The 12,302-nt window shown below is 37.4% G+C and overlaps 1 long non-coding RNA gene and 1 pseudogene across 2 annotated transcripts in view; both read right to left on the bottom strand.

Moving 5' to 3' along the window:
- The window catches only part of LOC310891811, a 294,710-nt gene that overhangs the window by 63,442 nt on the left and 218,966 nt on the right, over positions 1 to 12,302 (bottom strand). The gene's annotated exons all lie outside the window — the stretch shown is intronic.
- Positions 1 to 12,302, bottom strand: part of LOC310891797 (adhesion G-protein coupled receptor V1-like) — a 74,727-nt pseudogene that overhangs the window by 52,169 nt on the left and 10,256 nt on the right. Inside the window, exons 7-10 of the transcript in view lie at positions 11,810 to 12,033; positions 2,666 to 2,792; positions 2,392 to 2,577; positions 362 to 542 (exon numbers count right to left, since the gene is read on the bottom strand). The product of the transcript in view is annotated as an adhesion G-protein coupled receptor V1-like (transcript). The remainder of the gene's footprint in view (positions 1 to 361; positions 543 to 2,391; positions 2,578 to 2,665; positions 2,793 to 11,809; positions 12,034 to 12,302) is intronic.

Genomic DNA, 12,302 nt, shown 5'->3' with positions numbered 1-12,302 from the left:
ATCACCCATAGGAAGATTTAACTCTATGTTTCTCTTATATAACACCCCATTCTTCATTCTCCACAAACAGAGCTACTACCTCCACGTTGCACTTTGCACATACATCAGTACTCCATCCCTCCTGTCTGGAAAATTCTCTAGCAATCCTTTTTACTCAGTTAATCCCTCTGTTTTTCCACACCCATACTTCTCCACTTCACTCTCCGCTGCTCATCTTGCTTGGCATTGTACCAATCTGTAAAGTCCTGAGTGGAGATTTTAGTAAGAAGTCTCCTAGACTTCTGTTATCCTAGAACAGGGAAAATAAGACTTGCAGAAGCAGACAGCAGATAAAGAAGTAACTCTAATAAAAAGGAATTACCGGTATGGATGACTTCTCCTTTGCTTTCACTTATTGTTACTGTTAGTTCGTAAGGTAGAAACTGAATGATACCATGCGGATCATCATTCTTCAAAATGGTTATATTGACCATTGTGGCATTCCCCAACTTGCCTGGCATTTCACTGTAGCCACTAAGTACCACAGAATATAGCTCATCCAGCTAGAAGAGGGAAACTCAGTCAGAACAAAAATACATATTCAACATCCACATCAAAAACAAAATGGTCTATAGTCCACAGTCCCCCATCAGGCAGAAAGGGATACAAACTTAAAATGAAATCACACACATTCTACATGCAATAAACGTTTGTATAATGCTATCAAATAAAGGAAATTGTTAGAACTTTCTATCTCTAAAAGCATCAGTTTCTCCAAAAGTCTATTATTATTATAAGCAGGGACTTATTTTGTGTACTTAATTTAGAATCGCATAATTTCACAAGTAATGTTTGTAACACACTCTGAAATGTAAATTTTCTTTCCTCCAAGACTTCTTAAGATTCCTGGCTTTGTAACAGGTAAAGCAAAGATTTTTAAACCATGGACAGCATGCTAATTTAGAAAGAATTGATCAACTGGCTTTATTAATCTAATGGGACATGGTACTTTCAAAAAAGTATCAGAGAACATTAGAAAAAAATATTGCATTTATCTATCTAGAAAACAGCATTACTCTACACTGGGGAGAACTCAGTGAAACTGGCTGGTGGTTAGCAGTAAAGAAACACACATGAACTGGTTCTTCACATACAATTCAATTAAACAATGGTGTTCAGTACTACAGAATGTCATGGATGCTAAAACCTTACCTGCGTTCAAAGCGTAACTGCTTCAATTAACAGAAAGAAAATCTGAAGGCACCCAAAGATACCATCCATTACTCCAGACATCCTTGGACTGCCCACCATTGGAGGCTGGGATGGCATTCTGGAGGAAAGTGATTATATATGTCCTGCTCATGTATGTGGCTTTTGGCCACTCTTGGAGATAGAAGAGTATAAAAGGACCTCCTTATTTTTTAGTCCTGACACTACAATTCGTATGTTTTTGCCTGAGCATTTCAGCAGGATGACTTACCTAGTCTAATAATACTGCTGTAAGCAGGGAAATACTTTTATCTCAGCCTGCTGATGAACTAGTAAAAACTGGGAATGGAACTATTAAATAACCCGCTGTTTTAGTGCCTAAGTTTTACTAGATTAACTTATGTTCCTGGCTTCTGTAGTGGAGTTCAGACTTCTTATGTCTCCTTTCTTTGGAGTATGTAGGGAAAAGAAACCTGAATTTCTACAGCAGCCTATGCAATTGAAGTTGGAGTTGCTGTGATCCCCTGATTTCCTCATCATATGGTCCTCCATCCCTCCTTCAATCCATGACTGATGACCACCTGGCCCTACAAAAAGATTATTAACCTTCCTAAAACCTTTATGTTTTGTAAAGCTGGCTTTCTGACATCTTACTCCTAGATCAGCTCATTAGCAGGATCAGACAAACACAACTAACTGCTTATGCAAAATACAGCATAGGAATGTGCATGTAAAGGCAGCAAAAAATGCTGAATCACAGCAGCTAAAATTTATGTTAACATAAATGTGGTAAAATCAAACCCTTGCAAACTTCCTGATGGAATCCAGGATGGCTGATGCACAGGAAAGGGAACAAGCTACAGAAAAGCAGAAAGCAAAGAGAAAAGCAACAGACACATGCCTCAAATTGTGCAGATTTCTGGGATTACAAAACAATAGAGATATCAGAGAAATGAATATTCAGGCAAGACTGACAAGACCTGATTTGTATTGATATAAAGTGCTTTCATATGGTGCTTGACTATCTTATAGGCCTTTCAGTCACTCCTCCTCTATCTATTTCTCACACTTAAGAAAAAGAAAGCCTTCAAATGTTACAGAAAAATTGCTGGTATTTACAGGTGAAACCATCTATATTTTAGTAAGTGACAAACAAATATGTATGTGAATGCAATTTAAAGAGAGAAAAATATTAATTCTTACCTCTGGAATCCCATCCATCCTTGTCAGTAGAGTAATTATGATCTCTCTTTCACCAGGCTTAAACTCCAGAATTCCTGTGCTTCCATAAAACTCATTATTATCTCTTGGTTCTACAGTGTAGCGCAGAAACTGTCTGATGAGGCTTCCTCTAGTGCGAACAATCTGCAGCTCAACAGACTCCCCTTCCTGCAAAAAAATAAAATTAATCTTTTTCTAGCACTCTGTTAGAACTAAGTCGTCTGTAATGTTTAAGTGACGTTACTCGGATAGCTACCTTGATGCTGTAGGGACCTCTGGAAGAGGAAGAAAATTCGAACACTCCTCCAGGATCATCGTTTTCCAAAATTGTAATTTCACAAGTAGTAAACCCGTATTTCAGTATCTGATTTTCCACACTGACCCTGAGAAAGGAAGGTAAGAGGTTTTTTTCAAGTTGCAACTCTGTTTAGCAAATCCATACAGAGGAGATCAGGATATTGACAAATTTTATGAATAAATTATGAAAGCCAACAGTTACCTACAAGGATTAAAACAAGTTAAGAATGATACAACATCAGAATGTTTTATCCATTCGTAAAAAATAAATAAATAAATAAATAAAATAAATAATTGCCTCTGAAGTAACTTTTTGTTTGTTTGTTTCTGATTAGCTTTTTATAGCTAGTAACTCTGTTGTTTGTTTGTCTGTTTTTGATAACACATGCACACAACACACAGGAAAAGAAACAGAATAGTGCCAGGAAAAAAAAAAAAAAAAAGTTAGTTAAATTCAGAACTACTTTGTACTTGGATCAAGGTATAAAGGAAATTCCAAAATCACCTATGCTGAGATTACACTGAAAAGCATAAATTTCCATTATTGCTTTGTTTGTCAAAGTTTACTACTGACATAAAGAGGCAGAAATTTGACCCTCGATACCATGGATTTCATCCTCAGCTCTGTGTTAGCCTGCCTTCTGTAGATGTGGAGACTACCTGTAGGATCCCTGTCTGACTCTACAAAATGTTGGACCTGCTCTCAGTAGCTCAGACTCATTCCCCTTTCTCATTACTCCTTTAAAGCACATGCTGAATGGTGCAAGAATGAAGTACGTTGACCAAATACGCATACTTCAGATTCCTCTCAGTAAAGGATTTCTCTCTCTGGGCTTCTCCTACACCATCTTGATCGTACTCTGTGACAGGAATGGGCAGTATCTGATAACAGTAATGAACCTTGCATATTACTTGCTTGCCTTTCCTCAGAAGCAGTAATTTTCATCATTTTAAATTTCTTATATTAAAAATTCCAGAGAAGCACTATTGCAGGATGCATCAAGAATACACCTTCAGATTGATGGTCTGCATATGATTTATTACATGTAGTTTTAGGTACTTAGATTCCTTTGCATCTTTCACGTTTCCTGTCAGTATTGTATTTTTCAATGAAATCGTGGTCCTGCATACTGTACATATTTTTGTGCTTTCACTGTGCTACAACCTAGACTTTATCAAACACTATTTCATGAAGAAATGTGATCTATTATATCCAGTTTTTGAAATCAGGCCCAGAACTGTGTCCAGAAGCACGTTTTAAGTAACTGGAACCTACACACACAAAAACAACTTAGCATTGTTGTAGCACAGTCTACAGGACAGGGTACAGGATGCAAAATAGGTAATACCTATTTAATAGAGTAACGTGCTCATGTTTGTTACATGTTTAAAAAAAAAAAAAAGTCGGTAGAAAAAATAACCTGTGTTATATAAATTATATGCATGTTAGTCTAAATCAAGATAACTTTCCTTGTCTTTGACTAGAGAAAATTACTCTGTAACTCTAATCAGTTCAGCCATTTAGTTGGGGCAAACTGTATTTGTAGCAGTTTAAAACAATTAATTCATTATTCCATGAAACACTCAAATATCAAACACTGAGCCATGCATTCATAACTTTCATCATTCACAGATCCTACATAAAGAAATGCCTTCAAGCAAGAACCCCATGCCATCAAACGAAACACCAAAGGGGAAGCATGCGTTGTCTGAAGAGATGCAGAGACGTGATTCTTGGGGGGGAAAGAAATGATAAAGACAGTTTCTGTCCAAACCAACCACTTCTAAAACAAAGCATTGATTCACTGAGGACAGAAAACAGTTCACCGCACTTACCCAAAGAACACGACAAACCTTTCTGTCTCTACCCTGTCAACACAGAGGAAAAAAAAAAAAAAAAAAAGAGGATGTAGAAAGTAATGAAAGTGCCACTTACTAAAATTTCAATACTACCCATCTTATAAAAGAACAAAAAACTAACAAAAGGGACAAAAAAAAAAAAAAGAAAAAGAAAAAAAAGAAGGCTTTCTTTTTACTTTCCAAAAGTTTATAATGTTCTTTTTATGGGAACCCTGCTTGCTTGGCATTTTCCTGTTGACAAAGGCCAGCAAGTGGGCAGTTCCCACTTAGGAGGAGTGACCCCATGACCAATTCAGCATGTCAAGAGCCACTCAAGGTGTTCCCTACCAAGCCCTCCTCAAAGAGCTTGATTACTGACTGCGTGATCACAACTGCAGCAGCCATCCACGATTATAACCCTTTATTAGGGAAATACATCTACGTGCCTCTGTGATACGGTGTTTCATCAGTCTGACAAAGTAATGATAAAAACAGATAAGCACAGAAAGAGTACTGATGGGTACACAAGGAAAAGTAATTAGGCACAAAATCACAGCAAACCTCATTTACAACAATTTTTTAGTTAATCAGATTACCAAAGTAGTATATATACATGTATAACATAAATACAAATATAAGAAAGAGAAGCAGAAGGAGAAAAAGGGGAAAAAGAGGGGACAAGGAAATAAAGGGACAAAAAAAAAAAAAGAAAAAGGGGAAAGGAAAAGGTATTTGCTAATCAAAAGGTTAAAAAATTAAATCAAGTTTCAACCAAGCATTTATAACAAAACTGCCACATGAAGTCAGTCAAAAGGGCAGCATTATTCTGCAATAGTAATCATGTATTTTGGCTTTCTTAATCAAAAATACATTAAATACAAAAACTGTATCGTCTATCAAAGCACCAAAAACAGATTAAAACAGTGTTTGTAAGGTGATAATTGGGCTCCACTAATCTCAAAAATAATTTAAATTTGGAATTCAATACAGACAAGAGTTCACTCTAAATTCTGAGAAGTAAATACATTCACAGACGTTCTTTCGAATAGGAAGTCTGAATTAATTGAAATTTGTTATTGATATTCACTGAAGCTAGGTATATATTGAGACATTCTCCCTTCCCTCAGAAACATGCAAAAGCATTCAAAAAACAGCAAAATATTATCACAATGAAAAGATCAAGGAGAAGATTCCAGAGTTGGTAATGCTAAAATTTAATTATATCGCTAAGCTGTTAGTAAAATAATTTACAACAGAAAATAAAAATGAATCACTATATCAAGTGAGCTTTTGATATGTATTAAACCTAGACAGCTTTCAGGTCAGGAAGCAACCAGTAAAATTCAGTCCATCAACTGGTAAAAAAGAACATTGTTCAGGTGGTTTCTCCATACAAACCCCATCTTGAACACCTGGATCCTTTTATTTATTTACTTATTTGTTTGTTTGTTTGTTTATTTATTTATTATCTGGTCATTTTTTTTCTCTGGCTGATATCATGAGTGGTCAGACCGCTATCACTGCCCTGGCACAGTAATGTTAGTTACTTCTCCAAAAAGTCATAAAACATCCTATGCAGAAACTTAATAGAAGCAGCTAGGTTTAGGTTTCCAGCTCCAAGATGCTGTTAAGCAAACAATGAATGAACGAAGCTGTGGCTGCCCCATCCCTGGAGGTATTCAAGACCAGGTTGGATGAGGCTGTGGCCAACCTGATCTAGTAGGTGCCATCCCTGCCCATGGCAGAGGGGTTGGAAGTGGATGATCTTTAAGGTCCCTTCCAACCTGAGCCATTCTGTGATTCGAAGAATGGTGCACTCAGTAGTATTCTTTATATCTATACTCTAAGGCATATACATGTAACTTTTCATAACATAGAATGCATATCCCTAACAAGAAATTTTTAAAAAATAGTATTGAAAAAAAAAGAAGAATTAAGAGAACAAAGATAAATTAGGAAAGTACATTTTAAATTTAAATCCAAAATGTTTGTTGTAAAGTATTCTCACAGGTTTACTTTTTTCTAGGAATAATAAAAAAAAAAAAAATCCCAATTCTATTGTTTTGAACAATTACATTGTAATGCAATTATCATACTCACATCCTGCAAACTTTTATCCTTTTAATCCAAATGCTTGCTTTTCGGTTCAGTGTACTCTTCATGTGCTAAACCTAAGTCCATACAGGGCTAAACCAGGCAAGGTGAAGCGTTCAGCAAATAGCTGCATAATACTTCCAGCAGCCAGCTCAGATCGACCCGGAGGAGCTACGGGGCTGGACACAGGGTCCGTGCCACCAGAGAGCTGCCAGGACACCAGCCCCATCCCCTGCCACGTGCACTTCCAACCTCGAAGAACAGAGGGGCGTTCATATACCACCCTTACACCACGGAGGAGATGCTCCCAGACTGCCTGACACTACACGGGTCCAGTTCAGTCCCGTTTCACTCCTCGTGGTATGTGAAACCAGCTCTTTAGGTGTTCCTCTGACAGCAGTATGGAAACAGGACAAAGAGGGCTATTCAGAAGCAGCAATAAAAGTTAAAACAGCTGCTTTGACATGGTGGCTTAACCGTGGCCAGCAGCTCCTCCAGCTAGTGAAAAGAACTCTTGACCAGGAATAAGGTGATACCAATCACTGGGAAAGCCACTTCCCTGTTTTTATCCTCAGCTTATTTTTTCCTGTAAAATGGCTATGTATGGACATGAAGTTTCATATCGTCACAGACAGTAAACCCTGGCAATGCTTATGATGCTGCCAAAAGAAATACAACCTCAAAGTGTGTAAAGCATTTCTTATACAACAAGACTAATGTGAAATGACTGATCATTAGGGAAATTCTTTCAGTAAAAAAAATCATAATTATTATGTAGCAAGAACTACAGATGAATTAGGACAACTGACAGGAGCTTCAAAATGTTTCTTACACTTTTTTAAACATGCAGTACAAGAAAATAGGAGAAATTAGAGTTTTGACTAAGTTTAAGGTACCATGAGAATTTCAATGTTAAGAACTAACTAGAACCACAAAATAATTAAATAAATAAATGAAAAATAGCTTTGAAGTTAATAACTTTTGACAAAATCTGGAATTTCTGCAGAACCTGAGTGTTCTGAAAGACACATGAGAAACTTAATTTCCACTGTGAATCTACATGGCTGTCATTATTAAACCACACTTCTCTAAAAGACTTTCTTTTCTATCAGGGTATCTCAAAAAGGGGGAAGTGAAATTGCTTGTGGAACATTACTCAATTTGCTTGCATTCAGTGTTCACCCCCTCTTCAATTTTTTCAGGATTATCTACTGATTTAATTAGAGGCAGGCTCTAGCTCTAAAGAACTGCATTAAAGTAGGATTTGCCACATTAGACTTTCCATAGTGCCTCTCATCAGAGGAAACACCTTCTCTCCAGGTTTAATCCATCATTTATTTGATTTTTGAGGCTATTTTAATTTTTCTGAGTCATAGCAGGAGAGATATGTTGTTATTTTGAGAAGTAATGAAAACAAGCAGTAGGTGTCCAGCGCACTCATTTCAACATTCTACTATTTTCAAATGACTTTTTCCCCGTTAAAACGCAGTCTGATCAAACCCTTGAGGCATCCCTGGAGGTTTTCAAGGCCAGGTTGGACTAGGCTGTGGGCCGACCTGATCTAATGGGTGGCATCCCTGCCCATGGCACTGGGGTTGGAAACTGATGATCTTTAAGGTCCCTTCCAACCCAAGCTATTCTGTGATTCTATGAAAATTTACATAAGTAAGATAGATATGGTTTTGAAACAGACACTAACCAAAGGGAATTACCAAGTAAGGAGAAAATCCTAGCTCCATTAAGCAGTATGGCAGTGAGTAACCCACAACACATAAACCCTTAAGCCCTGTCCATCAACACTACACAGTGATTTAAATGGCCCTCCTATGCTTTTCTAACTTTTTGACATGTAGCAACCTCTAAAACCCAAAAATGTTTAAAAACTGCCAGATATTTCACAGTGAAATAGTCAAGTCTGTATTTTACATTTGTAATTTTCAAAAAATTACTTCATAACTCATAGGTCTAATCATTTTCCACATAAACTGATGACAGAATGTCAGCCTATGGAAATCTGTATCCCATCACAGAAATCACTAGAACAATAAAAATCTTCAAATAACGTTGCTTCAGTTTATTATATATAGTAAATGAGATTTATGTCGTAACATATGCATATGGATCTGTTCTGGCATCCTAACTTCCATGAGTTAAGACTCAAAAAATGCTGGAGCATAAGGACTGCCTAAACAGTTGTCTGTTTGTTGATTATCACTTCCACAAAATAAAAGTGATTTATCCCCAGATCCCAAAGTCTCCAAGTTCTCAGTCTCACCACCACTCACTCATGAGCACAAACACAGGCCACGTCCCCAGCCCACATACCCTGCAGGTTCTGGCCCTCTGGTTGTGCCAGGTGCCAAACTGATAGCTGTCTGCACCTTAACTGGGGGGCTGATAACTGCCAGTGAGAGATTACGTTGTGTAGAAGGAAAAAACAGCAATCAGATTTAAAAAAAACTGATTTCTGTTTGTGCTTACCAGGTAAAATGAACAGCCCTAGTATGCATATATGCTCTCACAAAGCACACACACAATTTCCATGGCCTGTTCCACCTACATTCATCAAGAAGACCAAGGTCTTTCCTTTCTCACATAGATTTCACTACAGACATCTGGTTTTATTTATGCTTGGTCTCAATTCAGGCCTATTCAGATAGGGCAGGCATTCAACCTGAATCTGCTCCTAAAAAAAGAAAATATAAAGAAGCTTCAGCAGATACAAGACTCTCTTGCTCCTTCATTACTCATCATTACTCATCTGTGTTCTTTGGAATCATATTTTTCATGTTATACATTTTCCTCCAGTTTGTGGACAAAATTCAGAGCTAGTTTTAATATCTGTGGTCTAAGTATAGAGAGCATAAAGCAAGAAAGGATAACATTGTTTTTAATGGCTTGGAAAAAATATAGTTATGGATGCACTTAAAGCTTATTTAAAATTGAACTGCCTTGACAATACCACTAAGCCGTAAATAATACATCCTTGTTAGAACTAATTATTTTGATTATTTTACCCGTGCTATTAATAATTGCAATACATTGAATGCTTATGAACATATGTCTATGTCTATAGTTTCATTAAAGTTCTTACATGCTTTCTTTTCTCGCTGACTTATGCTACAATTTACGGAACAGTACAAGCACATCTACAGCACAGTGCATCTTTGTTTTCATGCTCATTCACTACTGCTGTGAGGTGCTGGCTGCCAGCCTCGGAAACTGAAATCTTCTATTTGTCCACAAAATACCAACCAGGCTGAAAGCAATAGCACGGGCGTACACGTAACCCTGCCAGTATCCTTCAACCCTAATTTGAAGAGTCATGTCTAGTACTGAAAGGATGATCTCTGCAGTCATTTCATTCTTGGCTTCTGCTAATTAGTTGAAGTGAGGGATGCTACCAAGGTCTAGAGAAAAGTTCAGATTCTATCTCCTCCTTGCTTACTTCTTTTTCCAGGACAGACCACCTGTTCCTCGGTTCACTCTCTGACCCTGCCAAGTGTGGGAAAGCTGCTTACTGTTGGCACACTTTTCACCATCCACTTCATGATCAACAGAGCCTACGGCTTGCACCATACACAGCAAAAGCAGAACACTGGTTGTATTTGTTCAGCTGCCAGTTCAATCCCTGTTGCAGCCACCATTTTCAAGGTATAGCCTACAGTTGTAACTCAGGATAAATGGCAGAAAACTGTACTTTCACACACGTGAATCAAAAAAGTTACCCTTTCATGCTGCTTACTTCTATCTACTTACTTGTTTACCTCAATACCACTCTGCATTCTTGGCCACCTTACACTCAAAACTTGAACCATCATTTCTAATCCTAGTTTCCCCCTTTGTGCCAGAGACTCTAAAAAAATTCCTTGAGACAAACCAGTTTCTCCCACAGAAAGAAAGCGGAGAACTGCTTGCAATAGTCTCTGTTTTTATTCTGAAAAGGATTGCCTTTTTAATGTAATGAGTAGCCAAGGTAGAATAAAATAACTAGTTCTGAACTACATGCATTAACCAGCCACCTTTTAATCAAGCAAGCCAATCCCGCAAAGGAATAACATCTTCCCTGTGTGCCATAAAGATGTTCGAAAACCATGTTTTCTGAAATGGGATCTTCTAGTGATCAACAACAGCGTGAGGAGCTTCTTGCCTATTGTTTGCTAATGTGGAATCACTGTGGATATCTGTTGTGGATATCTAAGAGCTAGCCTACGCTTCCTGTACAGAATAAAAATACTTCTTCTGCATAAGGTAAGGACTATGTAAGTAGTAGATGTTCAGTGTGGAAGCTGGTGCTGGCAGACCACTGTAGTATGTTTTCAGTAAAAGTGGAAAATGTACCTTAGACAAATAGGAGGTAATACAAGAGCACGTGTGGTGGTATTTCTGTATTTACTTATGTAACTGAGCTGTGGGAAGCAGGACAGACGATATAGCCAAGACACTCTTGTTAGTAACTCAAAGAGGGAAAAGACTCCTGATTATAAACTAATTTAAGTTTTCTGAACAGTGTTCACATGCAGATAATAGTATCACCTGAGGGCCCTTACAGCCTGTTATCCTAAAATCCTCCACTAGATGAGAAGGGAGACCAGAACACTGTGCTTCAGAAACCCCACTGCATTCTCATTAGCAGAAGACTGCAATAATAGTCACACTGGGATATTCTGGGGGCTATGAGCTGACAGAAGTATCTAATTATCAAGGAATATTGAACATGCAGATCAAACAAATAAACTGCAAGTCTAATTCTACAGTGACACCCAAGTTATAAATGTTTTTTCTGACAGAAAAAGTTCTGCATTGCTTTTTAGTTCTCACTTTAGTTTTTCCCATTATCTTACTAAATATTATTTTTCCGAAAAAAAAAAAAAAGTGTTAAAACCAAGAGCTATAAAAAAGATCAAAACTGAAAGAACTTTCTAAATAGCATACAGAATTTTCATGAAAATATAAACAGTTAAGTCATTAGATAATAAATGCAAAATGGTTTCTTACATTGATCTCCAGTCAAAGAACCCATACACAGTCTGAAACAAGGGCCCACTATTTCTTCAGACACATATCAACACAATGCAAGCAATACCATGTAATTAACACTGTGCTAATCTGTTATGCATAAATTGAGTACTGCAGCTGATACATATGAATAGAGAATAGGGTACAATACCTGTCCAAAGTTAATAACACAGTTTCGTTCATTTCAGGTACATCATCAGCTTTAATGGTGATGTTAATTGTGGTATCACTTTGTCCAGATAAGAAAACCACGGAGCCGTTAAAAGGACTTATATCATCCTGTGTTACCGCCTTTTGATTGGGACCAGAGGGTTTCAAACTCCAGAACACAGTTGCTTGACCATCAGTCCCATCTCGATGCAATGCAATGGAAACCTGTGAAACACATTAATTTGTTGTGACTTGCAAAAGTAGATGCAAAACCGATTACTCCCTTGCAAATTACTATTTGAATAAATAATAATAAAAACAAAAGTTTGGCCAGTTCTAATTTGAGAATGGGAAATGATCTATCTTATTCAGGATTTGTCTCAGTCCTACTTTACATGACTATGCTCGCAATTGGTGAGAGAGACTAACTGCAGTATCTTTTGCTCTGTGTGAGCATCAAGGGCTAACTGGTTTTAGATACTTACACAGAAAGC

The sequence above is a fragment of the Anser anser genome, assembly GCF_964211835.1.
Source record: "Anser anser genome assembly, contig: HAP1_SCAFFOLD_100, whole genome shotgun sequence".
Classification (NCBI taxonomy): domain Eukaryota; kingdom Metazoa; phylum Chordata; class Aves; order Anseriformes; family Anatidae; genus Anser; species Anser anser.
This window is presented reverse-complemented; position numbering and strand designations above follow the sequence as displayed.